A 23,271-nucleotide genomic window follows, 5' to 3' on the forward strand; every position below is an offset into this window, starting at 1 on the left:
TCCCGAGTGGCACAGCGGTCTAAGGCACTGCATCACATTTGCAAGCAGTGCCACTACAGATCCTGGTTAGAGTCCAGGCTCTGTCACAGCCGGCTGGGGTGGCTGACCTCCGGGTTAAGCGGGAATTGTGTTAAGAAGCAGTGTGGCTTGGTTGGGTCATTTTTAGGCTTTTAGAATGTTTACAAATGTATTAAAAACAAAAACAGAAATGCCTTGTTTACATAAGTATTCAGACCTTTTGCTATGAGACTTGAAATTAAGCTCAGGTGCATCCTGTTTCCATTTACTATCCTTGAGTTGTTTCTACAACTTTATTTTTTATTTAACTAGGCAAGTCAGTTAAGAACAAATTCTTATTTACAATGACGGCCTACCCCTAACAACGCTGGGCCAATTGTGAGCCGCCCTATGTGACTCCCAATCACGGTCGGTTGTGATACAGCCTGGAATCGAACCATGGTCTGTAGTGATGCCTCCAGCAGCTTAGACCGCTGCGCAACCTGTGCTAAATTCAATTGATTGGACATCTATAGGCAAGCATCTATATATGGTCCCACAGTTGACAGTGTATGTCTAAGCAAAACCGAAGCCATGAGGTCGAAGGAATTGCTCCGAGACAGGATTGTGTTGAGGTACAGAACTGGGGAAGGGTACCAAAACATTTCTGCAGCATTGAAGGTCCCCAAGAACACAATGGACTCTTCCTGAGCTGGCCACCCAGCTAAAATGAACCACCGGGGGAGAAGGGCCTTGGTCTGGGAGGTGACCAAGAACCCAGTGGACACTCTGTCAGAGCTCCAGAGTTCCTCTGTGGAGATGGGATAACCTTCCAGAAGGACAACCATCTCTGCAGCACTCCACCAATCAGTCCTTTATGGTAAAGTGAGCCAGACAGAAACCACTCCTCAGCACATGACAGCCCACTTGGAGTTTGCTAAAAGGCACCTAAAGGACTCTCAGACCATGAGAAACAATATTCTCTGGGCTGATAATACCAAGATTGAACTCTTTAGCCTGAATGCCAAGCATTACGTCTGGAGGAAACATTACACCATCAACTGCAGGGACTGGGAGACTAGTCAGGATCAAGGGAAACATTTACGGAGCAAAGTAAAGAGAGATCCTTCATGAAAATCTGCTCCAGAGCACTCAGGACCTCAGACTGGGGCGAAGGTTCACTTTCCAACAAGACAATGACCCTAAGCACACAGGCAAGACAACACAGGAGTGGCTTCGGGACAACTCTGGGTGGCCCAACCAGAGTCCGGACTTGAATATCTCTGGAGAGACCTGAAAATAGCTATGCAATGATGCTTCCCATCCAACCTGACAGAGCTTGAGAGGATCTGCAGAAAAGAATGGGAGAAACTCCCCAAATACAGGTGTGCCAAGCTTGTAGCGTCATACCCAAGAAGACTCGAGGCTGTAATTGCTGCCAAAGGTGCTTCAACAAAGTACTGAGTAAAGGATCTGAATACTTATGTAAATATGATGTAAGGTTATTTTTGCAAAAATGTCTACAAACCTGTTTTTGCTTTGTCATTATGGGGTATTGTGTGTAGATTGATGAGGGGAAAAACACATTTTGATCCATTTTAGAATAAGGCTGTAACTTAACAAAATGTGGAAACAGTCAAGAGGTCTCAATACTTTCCAAATGCATTGTTTCGTTTAAAAACATTTTTTACAAAGAGCTCTATTTTCATGTCATCTGACCAAAGCACTGGTTCCAATCCGAGTGCTAATCACGTTTAGCAAACTCCAGGTGTTAACATTTGTTGGATGACATGAAAATAGAGCTCTTTGGCCAAACACACCAGCGATGTGTTCAGCATCAAAATGAGAATGCATGAGCAGAAAATAACCCCATACCTACCGTAAAATATGGTGGTGACAAGATGCTCAGTAGATACTATACATCAGAAGGTTTGCTATGTGAATAAGGTGATGGAGCTCGCTTTGTGGTGTTTTCCCCATACTTTTGAAACTATGTCCAAAAAACATACAATATATTTATGTTTGTATAGGTGTAGTAGATGAGAGGTTCCCAAACTGTGGGGCGAGGGGTTGCCAGGGGGGGGCACCTGGATCCCCCCCCCCCCCCAGAAAATATTTAAATTGGCAGTGCATCATCAGTTCCTCTTGTCATGTTCATTTCATACCTTAGAGAGCTATTTATAATTCATCAGAAATGTCCAGATCAACCAGCCCAATTTTTATTTGGTTTTTTTCACCCATAGATTTAGTTGTAATTGTTTGGTCACCAAAGTTCCAAAAGTCCCAGCCTTTGGAACTTTGGTTTTTCTAGATATGGCTACTATATTATGATCACTACATCTGATGGATTTGGATACTGCTTTAGAGTAGATTTCTACAGCATTAGTAAAGATGTTATCAATACAGTGGGTGATTTCATTCCTGTGCTGTTTGTAAATACCCTGGTAGGTTGACTGATAACCTGAATCATGTTGCAGGCACTGGTTACAGTTTGAAGGTTTTTATTGAGTGGGCAGATTGAAAGCCAGTTAATATTTATGTCACCCAGAAAACAAACCTCTGTTGATATTATATATATTATCAAGCATTTCACACATATTATCCAACTACCTAATGTTAGCACTTGGTGGTCTATAGCAGCTTCCCACAAGAATGGGCTTTAGGTCAGACAGGTGAAGTTGTAGCCATATTACTTCAACAGCATTTACATGAGATCCTCTCTAAGCTTTACAGGAATATGACTCTGAACATAAATGGCAACACCTCCATCATGATTGAGTATGCATAATGTCTGCCAATTTGAAAAATAAATAGCAAAATGTGTTTGATATTTATTTTCAATGGTCTATCCAGTACAACATTGACACATTTAAAAATGTAATGTCTCATGTTTTCCATTTAATTTCCTTGTTATGATAGCATGAATTGTGACAAAAATTTAAATAATTCTCAATTGGTAACTGACAATGCTCTTTCAAAACCTGTGTGTTTTTAAGACGGTCAAAATTGAAATGATCAATCAAATTCGATACATCAATCGCAATGCTTAATTTTGCTATTTCGTTTCCTCATTTGCTTTATCGTTTTAGACCCATATTATTTGTCAATCAAACACTGTTTGCGCGGTTTCGGTAGCTGAGGTAGAAGAGAGGTTGCATGTGCCAAAGATTATGGATATACTGACAAGATACGTCTCTTCACAATGGGAGTCGTTGTCCACAAAGCAGCATGGCGGGCTGTCTAGCGCCCGCCTATCCTTTCTTTGGATTGGTGGATAGGATACATCAATATTGTACACTTAAAAAAAAAAGAATTGATGACAGATGTTGACATCAACCGCCTGTATGAATATCTATAGCCATCTATAGCCATCTCGAGACAACTCTGATGTAGCTACTGTTTTTTTCTCAAAGTTGCCGGGATGTCACGTGTCCTACTTATAACAATAATCTCTTATATCTCACAATAACTTAAGCATTACAAAAATAAGCCATTCATTTTTGTAAAACAAATTCTACACTCTAATTGACATCCTACAAAAACTCCTCGCTTGGTGGGAGAATCAATGAAAAAAAGCCACCTACTTGAAGGAGACAGATTGACCTTAGGACCCTAGGACCGTGAGATGGCAGAAGGAGAAGTGTAATTTGAGGCTGAAAGCGCGTCGAGTACAGTTAGCGAGAAAGATGAGTGGAGAACAGTCCAAGAATTGAACAAAAAGGGCTAAAATAGTTGTGGGAAATGAGTCTGATGAATCGGTCCTTGTCAGAGTACGTTTTTTAGGATAAAGATGTTAATTTGGGAAACCCTTTTGAATTCACAACGATGGTAAAAAAAGGCGATGGAAAAAGTGGAAGCAGTCAAAATAACCATGAGTGGTATGGTGTTGATATCGTGTGTACCTAAAAGAGCAACATGAGTGTGCATTGTGGCTCGTGAAAATATCGACGCAGAAAGCTTTGATTTTCGGAGCAGGACACTTGAAAGGTGTTTTTTTCTGGCGTCCCGTTGGACATTGGCAATCAATATCTTCAGCAAAACAATTCCAGGCGTAGTTAATGCACATTGCTTGAAGCATATGGAAAATGGAAAAAGGAGCAAAGTTTATCTGTATTTGTAACGCTCGTCCTCTTCTTCTGATGAGGAGTAAGAGAGATCGGACCAATTTGCAGCGTGGTAAGTGTCCATTTTAATATGTCAAACTGAACACTACAAAATACAAAAGAACAAAGTGAAACAAACGAAACAGTCCCGTGTGGTACAAACACTAATACGGAAAATAATCACCCACAACTCAAAAGTGAAACCAGGCAACCTAAGTATGGTTCTCAATCAGGGACAACGATTGACAGCTGCCTCTGATTGAGAACCATACCAGGCCAAACACAGAAATCCCAAATCATAGAAAAAGGAACATAGACAACCCACCCAACTCACGCCCTGACCATACTAAACAAAGACATAACAAAAGAACTAAGGTCAGAACATGACAGTATTATTGATGTTTGATGAGTATTTACCACCTATGTAAAGTTGGGATATATAAGATATGCCATAAGAGCCTTCGTGCAAAACCCAACGCAATGAAAGAAGTGTAAAACGTTTTGCCATGTATCAAGTGTTTGCAGACGGAAGGAATATGTTATTAGAGAGTCTGTGAATGTAAAATGTTGCAACTGTTGTGGGGTTCATATTTCCGAATTCCCTGAGTGCCTTGTTAGGGTGAAAGAGGTTGAGGTGTCAAGAATCAGGGATGTACAGCAAATTTCATATGTGGAGGCGGTGAATAGCATTGAAGGGGCAAGAGGCCACAGTTCTGAAGACGATATGGCGGTAGATGCACAACAACCAGTTGCAAATGTTATACTTCGATCAAGGGATCTGGATACACTTATTGTGAAAAAGGTGGATTTGTAGCATTTATAGCCAGAGTTATTAATTGTACTGCACAAGTGTCCAAGAGGTCCAAGAAGCTGGACATCATTATATCTGCAGCTGAGAAGTATGGGCCTCCAAGACTTGATGGCAGAAGCACTGCAAGGACTACTGTTCCCAGGAAATGGCCGGCCATCACAGGATCCTTGAGCCTGTGTAGGAACCTGATTAAAAGAGAAAAGTAGGCTGATTACGTTTAATTAAGGGCTTGTCAGTAAGCATTTCACAGTAAGATTGTATTTGGCTCATGTGACAAGTACAATTTGATTTGATTTGATTTAACTCTACAACGTGTCGAAAGCATCCAACAGGGATGCTGGCCCATGTTGACTCCAATGCTTCCCACAGTTGTGTCAAGTTGGCTGGATGTCCTTTGGGTGGTGGACCATTCTTGATACACATGTGAAACTGTTGAGTGTGAAAAATCCAGCAGCGTTGCCGTTCTTGACACAAAACGGTGCGCCTGGCACCAACTACCATAACCCGTTCAAATGCACTTAAATAATTTGTCTTGCCCATTCACCCTCTGAATGGCACACATACACATTTCAAGTCTCAATTGTCTCAAGGCTTAGAAATTATTCTTTAACCTGTCTCCTCCCCTCATCTACTGTCACGACTTCCGCCGAAGTCGGTTCCTCTCCTTGCTCGGGCGGCGTTCGGTGGTCGACGGTTTTCTAGCCATCGCCTATCCACTTTTAATTTCCCATTTGTTTTGTCTTGTTTTCCTGCACACCTGGTTTACATCTCCTAGTAATTATCATGTGTATTTAACCCTCTGTTCCCTTCATGTCTGTGTGGGGTATTGTTTATTGTCGAGGTTGGCACGCTTCCGGCTGGTCTGTGCCGGGTTTTGCTTTATACCCGTGCTTTGTGGCAGCCGGTACTTTGTGCTTGTTTTTTTGTACTTTTGCTGCCTCACTTGTTCTTTGGGCATTTTGTATTGTGACGCGGTTGCGTTCTGTATTATGATTGCCTAAGTAAAGTGCTTTGTCCATTCATCTCTGCTCTCCTGCACCTGACTTCCATGCACCAGCTACACCCACCTCATGACATCTACACTGATTTAAGTGGATTTAAGTGACATCAATAAGGGATAATAGTTTTCACCTATGTTAGGTTCTACATAACAAAGTAAAAAATGACAGACAACTATAAAAGCTCAAACCAAGTTTATTCATCCAGTGGGTCAGACAGCTGAACAGACAGACATGTTCCCACCAGCACAAATACAGTATATATACTCCAATTTAGGGGAACTCCTCCTTACATCATCATTGCTAGGCAGGAAGTTAAGTGATATGGGTAATAAACTGTTCCTTCGCCCTTAATGTGACCTGACCTTACCTCGGCCCCCCATTCCTCACTAATCCACAGCTCTCCACCCTTATCAGTGACCACAACCAAACAATTGCCTTTCCTTTACTCAGTACATTACAAACCCCTGGCTCATATCCAACCTTAATTGACTACACCATATACATTCGTCCTACAGAGTCCTACATGCATTGAGAAAAGCAGATACTTAGATGTAATATGTATGCAAATTGTATGAATGATTTGGTGCAGTGAACAAGTGACTTTGTGAATATGTTTGTTGTATTCAGTCAATTGAAAATATACTTGTTTTTGAAACATGTCCCATTTTGATGATCTGTTGATTTATGTGCTAATAGTTATGAAGATTTACCACATAATTGCACCAGTGATTGAAGAAAACTGTAATAAAACACCCTGGGAGACCAGGAGCAGGCTTTTGTATGTTACTCAATCCCACTGACATCCTACTACAATATAACTTCTCTATTTGCCTAAATGAATCAGTTTAGTGTATGGTAACACTCATTTTGATAGTCTGTAGAGCGTTGACAGATGGACAGTAACATTTCAACTAACTGCTAGCCCTTACCCTATCCTTAACCCTTACTCTTACCATAATCCTTATTCTAAACCTAACTCTAATCGTAACAAACAGTTGCTTGTCAACACATAGTTTATTATTAGTATGACTATCTGTAGAGCATCTACCGATGGAAAATCCAGACTAAATAAATGTGACCCAGTGTATTGATTAAAATTATTTAATGAATCAAATACACTTAACCAGTTCCAGCAGTGCAATTGTAAAATACACCATAACTTTCAATTGTGTCTCGTTCCATTGTGCCACATGATTTCTCCATACAGCCGAATGGCTTGCTCCGTTTCAAGCATGGTTTCAAGCCATTCGGCAAATAGCTTTTAATAAAAATATAAAGTGAAATATAACCCCTACCCCTAACTTGAGTATACTGTCAGTAGCCATTTACAGTGTGAAATGCTCAGTCTGAAGCCATTCAGCTATGGGTTTCAGAGCCCTATCATAATAATACAAATCAAACCAACCTTTAAAAAGGTTTGATTTACAACCTCTGGGGTATAACGTGTTGGGCAAAGTGGTATAGGACCGGCTGACCCATATGATGTGGACCATTGTCATGCTATTTGATATACTGTATAAGCTTCAGTAAAAATAACACCATGGTTGCAATAAGACTTTAAAAAGGGAGTTTATAAATGTGTAGAATGTGTGTGTTTTGGGTCCACGCCGGTAAGTTAAGGTTGGTTATGTAAATTAGACACAAGGATTTTCTTCTGAATAACTGGTCAGGGCACAACACTTTCCATTCTGCTTCAGGCAACTTTGATGTAAGGCTTGTATTGACAACTTCTCTCCGTCACGCCCAACCAGTGCAGTTAGCGTTGCTTATCCTATGTTCACTAGATCTATCAATGTAATTACACCCAACAATGTTTAAAAACATTTTTTTTTAAACAATTCATCATGGATAAGTAATAATGGGGTTCATTGCGACTGCAAGGATGCCTGTTTTATGACTGAAGAAAAAAAATAGACAATTACAAAGTGATAAATTGTAAAGTGATAAAGTATGTTCTTCATAAAAGACAAAACAGGTTGACTTGTTGGCTACATTTACAGTACATTTTGAACAAATAACAAACAGATGTGTTTTAAATTTAGTCTCCAGTATTTATGCTGCAGTAGTTTATGTGTCGGGGGGCTGGGGTCAGTTTGTTATATCTGGAGTACTTCTCCTGTCCTATTCGGTGTCCTGTGTGAATCTAAGTGTGCGTTCTCTAATTCTCTCCTTCTCTCTTTCTTTCTCTCTCTCGGAGGACCTGAGCCCTAGGACCATGCCCCAGGACTACCTGACATGATGACTCCTTGCTGTCCCCAGTCCACCTGGCCATGCTGCTGTTCCAGTTTCAACTGACCTGAGCCCTAGGACCATGCCCCAGGACTACCTGACATGATGACTCCTTGCTGTCCCCAGTCTACCTGGCCATGCTGCTGCTCCAGTTTCAACTTCCACCTGACTGTGCTGCTGCTCTAGTTTCAACTGTTCTGCCTTATTATTATTCGACCATGCTGGTCATTTATGAACATTGAACATCTTGACCATGTTCTGTTATAATCTCCACCCGGCACAGCCAGAAGAGGACTGGCCACCCCACATAGCCTGGTTCCTCTCTAGGTTTCTTCCTAGGTATTGGCCTTTCTAGGGAGTTTTTCCTAGCCACCGTGCTTCTCCACCTGCATTGCTTGCTGTTTGGGGTTTTAGGCTGGGTTTCTGTACAGCACTTTGAGATATCAGCTGATGTACGAAGGGCTATATAAATAAATTTGATTTGATTTGATTTGAGTGTCTGCACTTGAAACACCTCATCCATTACGTAGTGTGGTAAATGAGCTCACACAAATTTACCCAATTTCTAATTCTGAAATGACTATTTTCAAAATCAGCAGACACATTGGCCCAAAAGACAACAAGTGGTGGATGGCCATTCATAGCAAAGCCTACCGTTGCCTTTAATGAGAGCAATGGCCACAATGGGTATCTGTTCAAAGGGAATGTCCTGTACATGTCAATGTTGTTAATCTCAATGACCAAGACATTACAATTCTCCATTGAAACATTGTAGAAAGCATTGCATCTTACTTCTTGTGAACTTGATGCCACGGCCTGCCTCCGAAATGGTAGGTAGTTGGTCCATGCCATAGTGGGAGGGCTTTTTTTTTTTAACTATCCGACCTGGCATGCCCTTTACCTCAATGGCCACCTTCTTGGCAGCCACAGCCATGTATGGAACTCTGCCAAGTCCACCTGCTTCATCTAAACAGAATTAAGGCTTTAGTGAAGGAAGATCAAGTGTACACATTATTTCAAGCTACCAGTGATCCATTCTATATACTTTCGGCCCGTCTTTGGACACTGTGCTATCTAACCTCCAAACAAGCTTCAATGCCATACAACACTCCTTCCGTGGCCTCCAACTGCTCTTAAACGCTAGTAAGACCAAATGCATGCTTTTCAACCGGTCGCTGCCTGCACCTGCATGCCCGACTAGCATCACCACCCTGGATGGTTCCGACCTAGAATATGTGGACGTCTATAAGTACCTAGGTGTCTGGCTAGACTGCAAACTCTCCTTCCAGACTCATATCAAACATCTCCAATCGAAAATCAAATCAAGAGTCGGCTTTCTATTCCGCAACAAAGCCTCCTTCACTCAAGCCGCCAAGCTTACCCTAGTAAAACTGACTATCCTACCGATCCTCGACTTCGGCGATGTCATCTACAAAATGGCTTCCAACACTCTACTCAGCAAACTGGATGCAGTCTATCACAGTGCCATCCGTTTTGTCACTAAAGCACCTTATACTACCCACCACTGCGACTTGTATGCTCTAGTCGGCTGGCCCTCGCTACATATTCGTCGCCAGACCCACTGGCTCCAGGTCATCTACAAGTCTATGCTAGGTAAAGCTCCGCCTTATCTCAGCTCACTGGTCACGATGGCAACACCCATCCGTAGCACGCGCTCCAGCAGGTGTATCTCACTGATCATCCCTAAAGCCAACACCTCATTTGGCCGCCTTTCGTTCCAGTACTCTGCTGCCTGTGACTGGAATGAATTGCAAAAATCGCTGAAGTTGGAGACTTTTATCTCCCTCACCAACTTCAAACATCAGCTATCTGAGCAGCTAACCGATCGCTGCAGCTGTACATAGTCTATTGGTAAATAGCCCACCCTTTTCACCTACCTCATCCCCGTACTGTTTCTATTTATTTACTTTTCTGCTCTTCTGCACACCAATATCTCTACCTGTACATGACCATCTGATCTTTTATCACTCCAGTGTTAATCTGCAAAATTGTAATTATTTGCCTACCTCCTCATGCCTTTTGCACACATTGTATATAGACCCCCCCTTTGTTTTCTACTGTGTTATTGACTTGTTAATTGTTTACTCCATGTGTAACTCTTTGTTGTATGCTCACACTGCTATGCTTTATCTTGGCCAGGTCGCAGTTGCAAATGAGAACTTGTTCTCAACTAGCCTACCTGGTTAAATAAAGGTGAAATAAAAAAATATTTAAAAAAAATCCAGAATCAAGAAATCTGCTTACTTGAATATCAACAATGTAAACCAACAAGGCACAGTTACCACACATGTTTTTATAAATCAAATGTCAACCCTTGTATCCAGAACTCTGCCTGACTTTTAGAGGTTACATTTTTTAAGCTTGCTTAAAAGCGGAGCAGGACCGTTATTTAATTGTTGAATCACATACAGAACATTTTAATAGTTACTTAAAATAAAAACATACATACTATACTTCTGGTTGAATAAGGCTTGTACTCCTTGCATCCTAGCCTTGTCAAACCCCTTTGACTGTGAAGCTGCAGGTTTGCCTAGGTGTAGCAATAAAAGAGGCACAGTACTATATGAGTGTATTTAAAGGCATTATAGATGTACAGATGTAGGATCTTAATTTGAGTCAGTTTGCTACAGCAGGAAACTAATCGTGCAGTAACAGGAAATGTGATGTGTCAGTGCAACCAGATGTGGTTGCACTGACTGGTATGGGGTCATCGGGGTTGTGGACAAGGATTGCTGTTTCGACTCCCATACAATCCAACTCGATAACCTAGCAAAACATTATGTAGAAGACAAAATTACTAAATTATATGAAATGTAAAAACACAATACCTAAAAATCCTAATAGGAAAATAGTTGGTGAAAAGACTGAAATCCTTCCATAAGGAAAATGCCTGTCTGTAACGTCTGCTTCCAACACAACCTCAAACACGTAGATCCCCTGAACGCAGCTCACTTTCTAGCCCACTTTCCAGCTCACTCTCTCAAACACCTAGATCCCCTGAATGCAGCTCACTCTCCAGATCCCAATCACCTGTGTCATTATCACACTATTTAGTTCAGTTCATTAGATGTATGATGTTTTTGCATGCCTCACTAATGACTCATTTGACATATTCCCTGCCTGTACTTTAGCCTATCGGATTTCCTGTTATCTACCTATTACCTGAGCTCCCGGACGATGTTACTCGCCTTTCCCTGCCTGTACTTTTGCCCTTTTGGACCCCCTGTGTATGACCTTCTGCCTGCTCCTGGACCCAGCTACCTGCCTCCTCCTGCGGTCCATTGCAATAAACACCTGCTGCGCCCTGCGCTTGAAACCAGCTCTCTATTGCCCCTTGTGTTCATTACACTCTTCTCTATCTTAAATATGTTTCTCAAATCTTTTTATTTACCCTGGTAGGCTAGTTAAGAACAAGTTCTCATTTACAACTGCAAACTGGCCAAGATAAAACAAAACAGTGCGACAAACAGAGTTACACATGGGATAAACAAACATACAGTCAATAACACAATAGAGAAAAAGTCTATACAGCATGTGCAAATGAGGTAAGATAAGGGAGGTAGGCAATAAATAGGCCAAAGTGGTGAAATAATTACAATTTAGCAATTAAACACTGGAGTGATAGATGTGCAAAAGATGAGATAATGGGGTGCAAAGGAGCAAAACAAATATTTATAAATAACAAGATGGTGATGAGGTAGTTGGATGGGCTATGTACAGGTGCAGTGATCTGTGAGCTGCTCTGACAGCTGGTGCTTAAAGTTAGTGAGGGAGTGAGGGAGATATGGGTCACCAGCTTCAGTGATTTTTGCAATTCGTTCCAGTCATTGGCAGCAGAGAACTGGAAGGAAAAGCGGCCAAAGGAGGAATTGGCTTAACAGCGACCAGTGAAATATACCTGCTGGAGCGCAGGTTGGGTGCAGCTATGGTGACCAGTGAGCTGAGATAAGGTGGGGCTTTACCTAGCAAAGACTTAGATGACCTGGAGCCAGTGGGTTTGGCGACGAATATGAAGCGCGGGCCAGCCAACGAGCACATACAGGTCGCAGTGGTGGGTAGTACATGAGGCTTAGGTGACAAAACGGATGGCACTGTGATAGACTGCATCCAATTTGCTGAGTAGAGTGTATGAGGCTATTTTGTAAATGACATCGCCGAAGTCAAGGATCGGCAGTTTGAGGGTATGTTTGGCAGCATGAGTGAAGGATGCTTTGTTGCGAAATAGGAAGCGGATTCTAGATTTAATGTTGGATTGGAGATGCTTAATGTGAGTCTGGAAGGAGAGTTTACAGTCTAACCAGACACCTAGGTATTTGTAGTTGTCCACATATTCTAAGTCAGAACCGCCCAGAGTAGTGATGTTGGACGGGCGGGCAGGTGCGGACAGCGATCGGTTGAAGAGCATGCATTTAGTTTTACTTTCATTTAAGAGCAGTTATAGGCCACGGAGGAGAGTTGTATGGCATTGAAGCTCGTCTGAAGGTTAGTTAACAGTGTCCAAAGAAGGGCCAGAAGTATACAGAATGGTGTCGTCTGCGTAGAGGTGGATTAGAGAATCACCAGCAGCAAGAGCGGCATTATTGATGTATACAGAGAAGAGATTTCACTCCAACTATAAAAATGTCAACATTTCATGACTCGCTATTGTGTCCCTATATATTACCACCATTGATTTCAACCGTCTTAAATAATATTTGACTTTTAATGCCTTCAGGTTCCCCTTCAACTCCTGAACTCCTGCTTGAGGCAGGTGGTAATGCCTGCCATTTGACCTGTGTACCTACCATAACTCCTGACATACAACAGAAAACATGACAATGTCAGTGACATTGTTTTATCTATAAATTCTATCAAAGCATTACAACAAATGTACTTGTTGAAACAATGTAAGTCAGTAGACTTTAGCATTTTTTTTGTTAGACCCATACATTTCTGAAGAGAAACCCCTCTGACAATGAATCTAAAAATAACAATAATTAACCTACATCAAATACACACCAATTGAGAAATGTATACGGTCCACAATACTTGAATGCTTGCCTGCTCTTGTAATTGCAAACAGGCCAACAGCAGTCTTAAGGCACTGATTCACAGTGCTAGAGGTGCCACTACAGACCTGGGTTCGATCCCAGGCTGTATCACAACCAGCCATGATCAGGAGTCCCATAGGGTGGCGCAAAATTGGCCCAACTTCATCCAGGTTAGGGGAGGGTTTGGCCGGGGGCCTTTACTTGGCTCATCGCGATCTACCCACGGACCATCCCACATTCTCAAATTCAAATATTGTTTAATTATACAAACTTTTGAGGTCCAAGGGTGTCTCTGTGTTCCACAGTTCACATTCCAATCTCGAACACTACAGAGCATAGAGGGGCAGCATATTTTATGACTGACCCATAAAACAGCCAATTTCCCACTCTCCCCCTCTACAAGAGAGAGCACGCTGTAGAGTGGACCCACTGTAACCTGATCCTTCAGATCACCACAGGAGTGTAATGACAATAGGAAGCCATCATTTTACTCCTGAAAGACATGATTTCCATGTCACAGCTTATCAGTTCTACCTGCTAGGACAAAGCCATTCTGACTATTTCCTACATTATGCTATCAGACCCTATACTGGTAAAGATACATTTAACGTCTACATGATTCTATGATGTATTAAAATAAAAAATTATACTGGTTGCATACAAATATTTAGCAGATGTTATTGCGAGTGTAGCGGAATGCTTGTGTTTCTAGCGCCAACAGTGCAGTAGTATCTAACAATTCCTACAAATCAAAAAGTAAGAGTAGAATTAAGAAATATATAAATATTAGGATGAGCAATGTCAGAGTGGCATTGACTTGAATATAGTATAATGAGTAAAGCAGTACGTAATCATCATTAAAGTGACCAGTGATTTCATGTCTATGTACATAGGGCAGCAGCCTCTAAGGTCCAGGGTTGAGTAACCGGGTGGTCGACGACTAGTGAAAGTGAGTAAGTTCAGGGCAGGGTACTGGCTAGTGATGGCTATTTAACAGTCTGATGGCCTTGAGATAAATGCAATTCACACTGTGCCTTAATATGTTCTGCTAATAAATTCAAACTATAACCTTTGGAGAGATTTTGTCTATCATGCTGTACCAAAAGCAATTCCCACCGACTGATTGTGTGGCAAAAAGGAGTCTTGCTGTGACCAGTGAAACAGACCAATCTAAAGACACTACACACAGATGAAATGGGAGACCACGACCAGTTTGTCACATCATTCCTTTTGATCTTTCCCGTGAGCAGTGGCAGTCTTTCTGAATTCATAAACTAGGATCTGGGTCGGCCATCAGTCAACGAGCAATGCATGAGACTGCTCTCTACAGAAAAACTAAACTAAAGCTATAGAAGTGCAAATGAGCCATCGTGTGGCATTGTGCCCACAATAGCCTGGGACTTGGTTGGAGGCAGTTCAGAGTTGAATTCAATAGGCACCAAACATAATGAAAATGGACTGAAACTGCAAGGGACTACCTGAACTTGTCCTATAAGAAATGCTTGTTTTCAGTTTAATTGAAAAAGGGAATTCTGCTACTTACATAAGTTACAACAGATATACCGAACCCTCTTCCTGGAGATCTACCATCCTGTGGGTATTCAGTCCAACCCTAACCTAAAATACCTGATTCAGCTAATTGATGGTCATGTTCCAGGCACTGACCAAATTGCAGATAATGCATTGCATCACGCAATAGTTGCATGCTACACCATCAACTGAGCTGTCAGGCATTAGTTTGCTATACCGCTCTGCTATATCATATGGGTGGCATTCCTGCCGGACTACATTGCAGACGCCTGCCAGATCTTGCTAAGCTTGGATAGGTGTTTAATACATCAGCTAACCACATATGATATAGCAATGTAATGTCCGACAGTCGATGAATTGGGTCACCATTGGTTGATGCAATGCAATGTCTGCAATGTAATCAGGCAGGAACACCACCAGTATGTGGTTAGGTGATATGTTCAACACTAGCCTCGCATGGCTACTCTTCCAAATATTGTCTTCGAAGTCTGGAGGAATCCAGTATAGGATTCTGGGTTTGAATGTGTAGGTTTTTGTTCAAAACGTTATCTAGCGCACCTAACTAACTGGTTGATAAATTGAATCATGTTAGCTACTACTGGGTTTGGAGTGAAAACCTACAGGATGGTAGCTCTACAGGAACATATTTGGTCAGCCCAGCAATAGTGATTCGGGATTTGTATAAAAGAAATACAAGTAGAGGCCAATAAGTCATAAAATAATCAGAAACAATTATGCTAATCTGTTACATTAACTATCCTTTGTAATACACCCAGAAATTATGAAGCAATGAAGACCACATGGAACGCACCCGTGTAGACATGTGATATGTCTGCGGGCTAGCAACCGCAACCTAGCAATGAACGCACCTGTGTCGACCTGCAACGCGGCTAGCAATGCGACTACGAGCTAGCAATGTCAGTAAAGCTAGCCAGCTGGGCCACGAGTTGGCGGAGCTTGTTTAGAAGTGACGTTTAAAACTGTTTTTATTAATTTAGGAACTGCAAATACAATACTCACGTCTTATTTATTCATTCCAATTTTGCTTCCTATGGCGGGCAACGGAGGTCTGTGTCACACCCTGACCATAGTTTGCTTTGTATGTTTCTATGTTTTGGTTGGTCAGGGTGTGATCTGAGTGGGCATTCTATGTTGGATGTCTTGTTTGTCTATTTCTATGTCTGGCCTGATATGGTTCTCAATCAGAGGCAGGTGTTAGTCATTGTCTCTGATTGGGAACCATATTTAGGTAGCCTGGGTTTCACTGTGTGTTTGTGGGTGATTGTTCCTGTCTTTGTACCAGATGGGACTGTTTTAGGTTTTCACACGTTTGTTGTTTTTGTTAGTTATCTCATGTGTAGTGTCTTTATAAATTAAAGAACATGAATAACCACCACGCTGCATTTTGGTCCGCCTCTACTTCACCTAAAGAAAGCCGTTACAGTCTGGTTATCGGCCATGCTGGACATGTGATCTCGCGTTATTGTGTCATTGTCAATATAGTACATCTATACCACTATATGAAACGTTGATTTGAACCTTTTGACCAACTGTGGTCAGGCAGCTACCCACTGTCTGATTCATATCGCTTGATTTCTGATAGTTGTAGATTATATCTACTGATTGCAATTGCATGGGGTGGATAGAACTATGGCTGCGTTTCAAATTTTAAAAAAGTAGACAGCACCTCGGCCCTAAACCCTCAGCCCTTGGGGGAATCTAAGCGGCCATATTTGTCGTCGGTCCAAAAGATTAGCCAAGCAAGGGAAGTTTGCAATGTAAGCCCCTCAGCCCTAATTTTTAGTAGAGTTTGCGAGTGTACACTTATGCTCACTTCGGGACCTGAAACGCCGATAATTCAATTCGCAATGTTTGTACGTCCTCTAAGAAAACTTGTGTTGGCGGCAGGGAAGTCAGGCGCAGGAGAAGGAACTTGGTATAATCGGAGTCGTTTAATGAGTGCTGACCAAAAACCAAAATATACAAAAATAACAACGTGGGTACAAAACCCGTCGCACACCAACACATACTAGCACAATCACATACAATAAAACAATCTTAAAGTAAACACCACAAACTCATGTCGGGAAAAGAAAAAAGGCAAATCTAATCTATGCCCGTTCTGATAAAAACCTTAGGGCATCTAGCCTCAGGGGATGCCTTGCTTGACCACACCCTCCTTCCTTGCTCCTGCCCTGCCTCTTCCACCAAGCCTATTGTTTCTTATAGACAGAAAAAAGCAGAGGCTCTGAGCTGTCCGATCAGGTCCATTGTCTACTGAGCGGTGTACATATGAGGGGAAACAGAGGGTTAAATACACATGTAATTGATGGGATTGGAACTAGGTGTGAAGGAAGACAAGACCAAACAAATGGAAAATGAAAAATTGATCAGTGACGGCTAGAAGATCGGTCACGTCGACCGCCGAACACCACCCGAACAAGGAGAGGGACCGACTTCGGAGGAAGTCGTGACAGGATATCCCCCAAAATATAGTTAACTGACAAATTCCAAGAATCCTTAAATAATGTGAAGTCAACTTGGAAAATCATCAATCAACTGTTGAATAAGAAAAAGGCATCTACAACTAGTAGGCATCTACAACTATTTCTGTTATTTCACGTGAATTCAATAACTTTTTTGTGAATGTGGGTTCCTCTCTGTCAAAGAAAATGTTGGAAACTGATGGAAATCCCTTGGACTACATTAATGGACATTTCCCTTCTTTTCTTCAGTTTGATCCTCCTGTTGTAATAGAGGTGATGGAGGTAATTGCTAACTTAAAGAGCAGGTCATGATGAGATTGGTGCCTCTTTGGTGAAATCAGTGTTTTCCTCGATTACTGAGCCTTTAAAATACAGTACCAGTCAAAAGTTTGAGCATACCTACTCATTGCAGGGTTTTTCTTTATTTGTACTAATTTCAACATTGTAGGATAATAGCGAAGACATCACAACTATGAAATAACATATGGAATCAAAATATATTTTATATTTGAGATTCTTCAAAGTAGCCAACCTTTGCCTTGATGACAACTTTGCACACTCTTGGCATTCTCTCAACCAGCTTCATGTGGTAGTCACCTGGAATGCATTTCAATTAACAGGTGTGCCTTGTTAAAAAAATAATTTGTGGAATTTCTTTCCTTCTTAATGCATTTGAGCCAATCAGTTGTGTTGTGACATGGTAGGGGTGGTATACAGAAGCAAGAACAGCTTAAATAAGCAAAGAAAAACGACCATCCATCATTACTTTAAGACATGAAGGTCAGTCAATACGGATTTTGAAAGTTTCTTCAAGTGCAGTCGCAAAAACCCTCTAGTGCTATGATGAAACTGCCTCTCATGAGGACCGCCACAGGAAAGGAAGACCCACAGTTACCTCTGCTGCAGAGGATAAGTTCATTAGTTAACTGCACCTCAAATTGCAGACCAAATAGAGTTCAAGTAACAGACACATCTCAACATCAACTGTTCAGAGGAGACTACGTGAATCAGGGCTTCATGGTCGAATTGCTGCAAAGAAACCACTACTAAAGGACACCAATAATAAGAGACTTGCTTGGGTCAAGAAACACAAGCAATGGACATTAGATTGGTGGAAATCTGTCCTTAGCTCTGATGAGTCCAAATGTGAGATTTTTGGTTCCAACCACTGTGTCTTTGTGAGACGCAGAGTAGGTAAACGGATGATCTCCGCATGTGTGGTTCCCACCGTGAAGCATGGAGGAGGAGGTGTGATGGTGTTTTGCTGGTGACACTGTCAGGGATTTACTTAGAATTGAAGCCACACTTAACCAGCATGGCTACCACAACATTCTGCAGTGATACGCCATCCCATCTGGTTTGCACTTAGTGGGACTATCATTTTTCTTTCAACAGGACAATGAACCAAACACACCTCCAGGCTGTGTAAGGGCTATTTGACCAAGAAGGAGTGATGTAGTGCTGCATCAGATGATCTGGCCTCCACAATCACCCAACCTCAACTCAATTGAGATGGTTTGGGATGCGTTTGACCACAGAGTGAAGGAAAAGCAGCCAACAAGTGATCAGCATATGTGGGAACTCCTTCAAGACTGTTGGAAAAGCATTCCAGTTGACGCTGTTTAGAGAATGCCAAGAGTTTTTTAATATGTTTAACACTTTTTTGGTTACTACATGATTACATATGTGTTATTTAATAGTTTTGATGTCTTCAGTATTATTCTACAGTGTAGAAAATAGTACAAATAAAGAAAAACCCTTGAATGAGTAGGTGTCCAAACTTTTGACTGGTACTGTATACAGTGCCTTGCGAAAGTATTCGGCCCCCTTGAACTTTGCGACCTTTTGCCACATTTCAGGCTTCAAACATAAAGATATAAAACTGTATTTTTTTGTGAAGAATCAACAACAAGTGGGACACAATCATGAAGTGGAACGACATTTATTGGATATTTCAAATTTTTTTAACAAATCAAAAACTGAAAAATTGGGCGTGCTAAATTATTCAGCCCCCTTAAGTTAATACTTTGTAGCGCCACCTTTTGCTGCGATTACAGCTGTAAGTCGCTTGGGGTATGTCTCTATCAGTTTTGCACATCGAGAGACTGACATTTTTTCCCATTCCTCCTTGAAAAACAGCTAGAGCTCAGTGAGGTTGGATGGAGAGCATTTGTGAACAGCAGTTTTCAGTTCTTTCCACAGATTCTCGATTGGATTCAGGTCTGGACTTTGACTTGGCCATTCTAACACCTGGATATGTTTATTTTTGAACCATTCCATTGTAGATTTTGCTTTATGTTTTGGATCATTGTCTTGTTGGAAGACAAATCTCCGTCCCAGTCTTAGGTCTTTTGCAGACTCCATCAGGTTTTCTTCCAGAATGGTCCTGTATTTGGCTCCATCCATCTTCCCATCAATTTTAACCATCTTCCCTGTCCCTGCTGAAGAAAAGCAGGCCCAAACCATGATGCTGCCACCACCATGTTTGACAGTGGGGATGGTGTGTTCAGGGTGATGAGCTGTGTTGCTTTTACGCCAAACATAACATTTTGCATTGTTTAGGGGGCCAAATTTACATACATGCTGTCTGCCATTTTCCTGGTGCAGTTGAAACCAGGATTAATCCGTGAAGAGCACACTTTTCCAGTGTGTCGGTGGTTATCGAAGGTGAGCATTTGCACCCTGAAGTCAGTTGCAATGCCTAACAGCAGTCAGGTCAAGACCTTTCACAGAGATGGTTTCAGACCATTTGTGCAGAAAATCTTTGGTTGTGCAAAACCCCAGTTACATCAGCTGTCCGGGTGACTGGTCCCAGACGGTCCCGCAAGTGAACAAGCCGGACGTGGAGGCCCTGGGCTGCCATGGTTACACGTGGTCTACGGTTGTGAGACCAGTTGGACGTACTGCCAAATTCTCTAAAAACTACATTGGAGGTGGCTTATGGTAGAGAAATAAACATAAAATTATATATTTGACCCCTTTTTTGTGAAATCCAATTGGTAGTTACATTCTTGTCCCATCGCGACAATTCCCATACGGATTTAGGGGGGGTGAAGGTCTTGTGTCCTCCAAAACACGACCCTGCCAAGCCGCACTGCTTCTTGACATACTGCTTGCTTAACCCGGAAGCCAGCCGCACCAATATGTCAGAGGAAACACCGTCCAACTGGCGACCGTGTCAGAGTGCATGCACCTGGCCGACCACAGGAGTCGCTAGAGCACGATGGGACAAGGACATCCCTGCCGGCCAAACCCTCCCCTAAGCCGCCTCATGGGTCTCCCGGGCGTGGCCGGCTGCGACACAGCCCAGGCTCGAACCCAGATCTGTAGTGATGCCTGTAGCACTGTGATGCAGTGCCTTAGACAGCTGCGCCACTCATGAGGCCCGCCCCCTCAAAACCTTAGACATCTGTGGCATTGTGTTGTGTGACCAAACTGCACATTTTAGAGTGGCCTTTTATTGTCTCCAGCACAAGGTGCACCTGTGTAATGATCATGCTGTTTAATCAGCTTCTTGATATGCCACACCTGTCAGGTGGATGGATTATCTTGTAAAAGGAGAAATGCGTAAACAAATGTGTGCACAACATTTGAGAGAAATAAGCTTTTTGTGCATATGGAACATTTCTGTTATCTTTTATTTCAGCTCATGAAACCAACACTTTACATGTTGCGTTTATATTTTTGTTCAGAGAAGAAAAGGCTTTTCTTCCAAAAATACCTTTGGTACCAATCAAATCAGAAACCAATCAACAGAAACTCTTGAGAATCAGACCATGTCATATCATCTGACCCCTTACATAGTCTCTGGTACTGTCCTCTGTCAGTGGCACTTCTGTTCAGTACATCTGCACTTCATGAATGAATACAGGAAAAGTATTTAGACTGGCACTTGTATTCTGTTTGGGTTATAATTTTCCACTGTTGTTTTCAAATAATAGTATATGGTGTTGTCATCCATATTGAGTGCAGTTGAACCATCCAAATATACAACCTTCATTGTGCATTGTATCTTAGTAGTTTCTATGTTCACTTGCAGACATGGCCACCTGCTTGGAGGAACAAACAGAGTGTGCTGCTCCTGACTAACAGCCTGTGCCCAATGACAATGATGAGGGTGAATTGTACTTCTAAGCAGTTCACACGGACATTATTTTGACAGTGACACATTTTATGTGATATATTACGTGACTTTTACATTGCACAAAAAACATGTTTGTTTATTTTACAGATTCTGAATTATCACCAACTGACCTGGTTGCTGGAATGCTGGATGACTTAAATAGGCTGAGTATCGATGACAACTTCAGTGAGGCACTGGAGGCAATGGCGAAGCAATTTAATGTAATTAAAGGCAATCCATCAAGTCTTGTGTCTGCCATCCATTGCTTTGGGAAGTCTCACATCAGCCCAGCAGCCAACAGAGCAGCAGCACTCCGAAAAGCTGCCAGATGACCAGGCACTATGATTCCTTGTCAGCCTACAGTTGTTGCCTGTTGTTCCACCAAGGCTGGTACAAAAGGCCAGAACAGTGGCTTTAAGCACCCATACTGTTCACATGCTAAAAGGAAAAGGCCATCAGAAATTAGACATCACAAGTTGTCTGACTCAGTGTATACAAATAGTTCTCACCCAAAGTGAATAAAACACATGTGAAGTAAAATTATGTTCCCCTTGAAGTTCCTACTGTCTTAAAAGAAAAAAATATGTATTAAGGATTTAACGAATATGATGTAAAACATAACTAAATCAGTAGAATAAGCTATGCTACAGACATTGAATGTGTCTGAGCATTAAGGGACGTTTAATGGCTAGCTCGGTCCACAACATTATGCTATTATATTTTTCAATCTTGAAATACAAGTGCAAATGTTATTAATCAGGGACTGCATTCCAAACACTTGCCAGACACACCCTCTCCCCTCAAATTAAGTGGACACTTCTGATAAGGGATCATAACATCTGCCGAGTTTACACGTGCAGGTGCGATGGAGGAAGGAATGATTTTCAAATGGACCGCCCGGTAGTTTGTGGGTGCTTTATGCGCTACAGCCAATTATGATTACATGTCTACTTATATTAACTATATAATTATTAATATATGATAGTTCTGTATGATATCTAGCAAATTAATTAGCTAACTAACGTTAGCCTGCATAGCTGGAACTTTTGAAGAAGAAAAAGTTTTATTTCTAAAAATGTCCAAAGGCTAACCAAACAAAAACATCATTACTTTTACGAGACGAGCTACCATACAGTAGGCGTATATTAATAATTGTATAGTTAATATAAGTAGACATGCAATCATAATTGACTGTGGCGCATATAAAGCACCCACAAGCTATAGGTGGCTGAAAACACAATGATCGTGGGATGAACGATCGACGAATTTCCGGGAAAAGGCGTCCATTCAAAAAAATATATATATATCCTTCCTCCCTTGCCTTGCAAGTGTTTTCTCGACAGACGTCATGCAACGTCATCAAAAGTGTGCACTTAATTTGAGGGCTGGGGAGATAGGGTGTCTATTTTAACTGTTTGAAATGTAACCGAAAATTCGCCATACGTGATATTCCCTTCCGGTCTTGGAGCCTTGGCGAGCACTCAAAGCGTCGTAGAATGCCCCTCTGAATAACGGGTCGTGGTTTTGGCTTATCTGTGTTGGAAAAAGAAAGACGCGGAAATGACACCATGTTATGGTTCCCGGGAAATTTAAGCCTGCTCATGCAAAATTGCAAATCCTTTTAAATGTATGATATATTCAGATCGAATTGCACTCAATAAATGATATTCCATAGTATGGCTCATATTAGTGGGCTATCCCGGGGTAAAAACACTTTTTAAATCCATTACATTAGCTTTGTAAAAAAATTGTTTACAAAATAATGCGATTACGTAAATTTGACGAAGGGAAAGGACGTCAGAAGATCTTTAGGTTTGTTACAGCGTAATAAAAATGATCATTACCGCCACCAACGTATACGGGGTGTAATAACAGCCGTGGTTGATGCTATTTGTCTACTCGCAAATTATGAATGAAACGTTGATTTGAACCTTCTGACC

The 23,271-nt window shown here is 41.7% G+C and overlaps 1 long non-coding RNA gene across 2 annotated transcripts; it reads right to left on the reverse strand.

The window, feature by feature from the left end:
- Positions 1-4,162: 4,162 nt before the first annotated feature.
- LOC109884419 (uncharacterized) lies at positions 4,163-23,131 on the reverse strand. 2 transcript variants are annotated; one of them, XR_002254359.2, is made up of 5 exons: positions 22,775-23,131; positions 21,463-21,769; positions 10,612-10,692; positions 8,934-9,107; positions 4,396-5,096 (listed from the first exon to the last, which is right to left on the reverse strand). It is a non-coding gene; the product is annotated as an uncharacterized LOC109884419 (long non-coding RNA). The 2 variants fall into 2 exon arrangements; XR_004205958.1 differs by lacking the exon at positions 10,612-10,692 and having other exon boundaries at positions 4,163-5,096.
- Positions 23,132-23,271: the final 140 nt, after the last annotated feature.

Source organism: Oncorhynchus kisutch, linkage group LG3 (assembly GCF_002021735.2).
Source record: "Oncorhynchus kisutch isolate 150728-3 linkage group LG3, Okis_V2, whole genome shotgun sequence".
Lineage (NCBI taxonomy): Eukaryota > Metazoa > Chordata > Actinopteri > Salmoniformes > Salmonidae > Oncorhynchus > Oncorhynchus kisutch.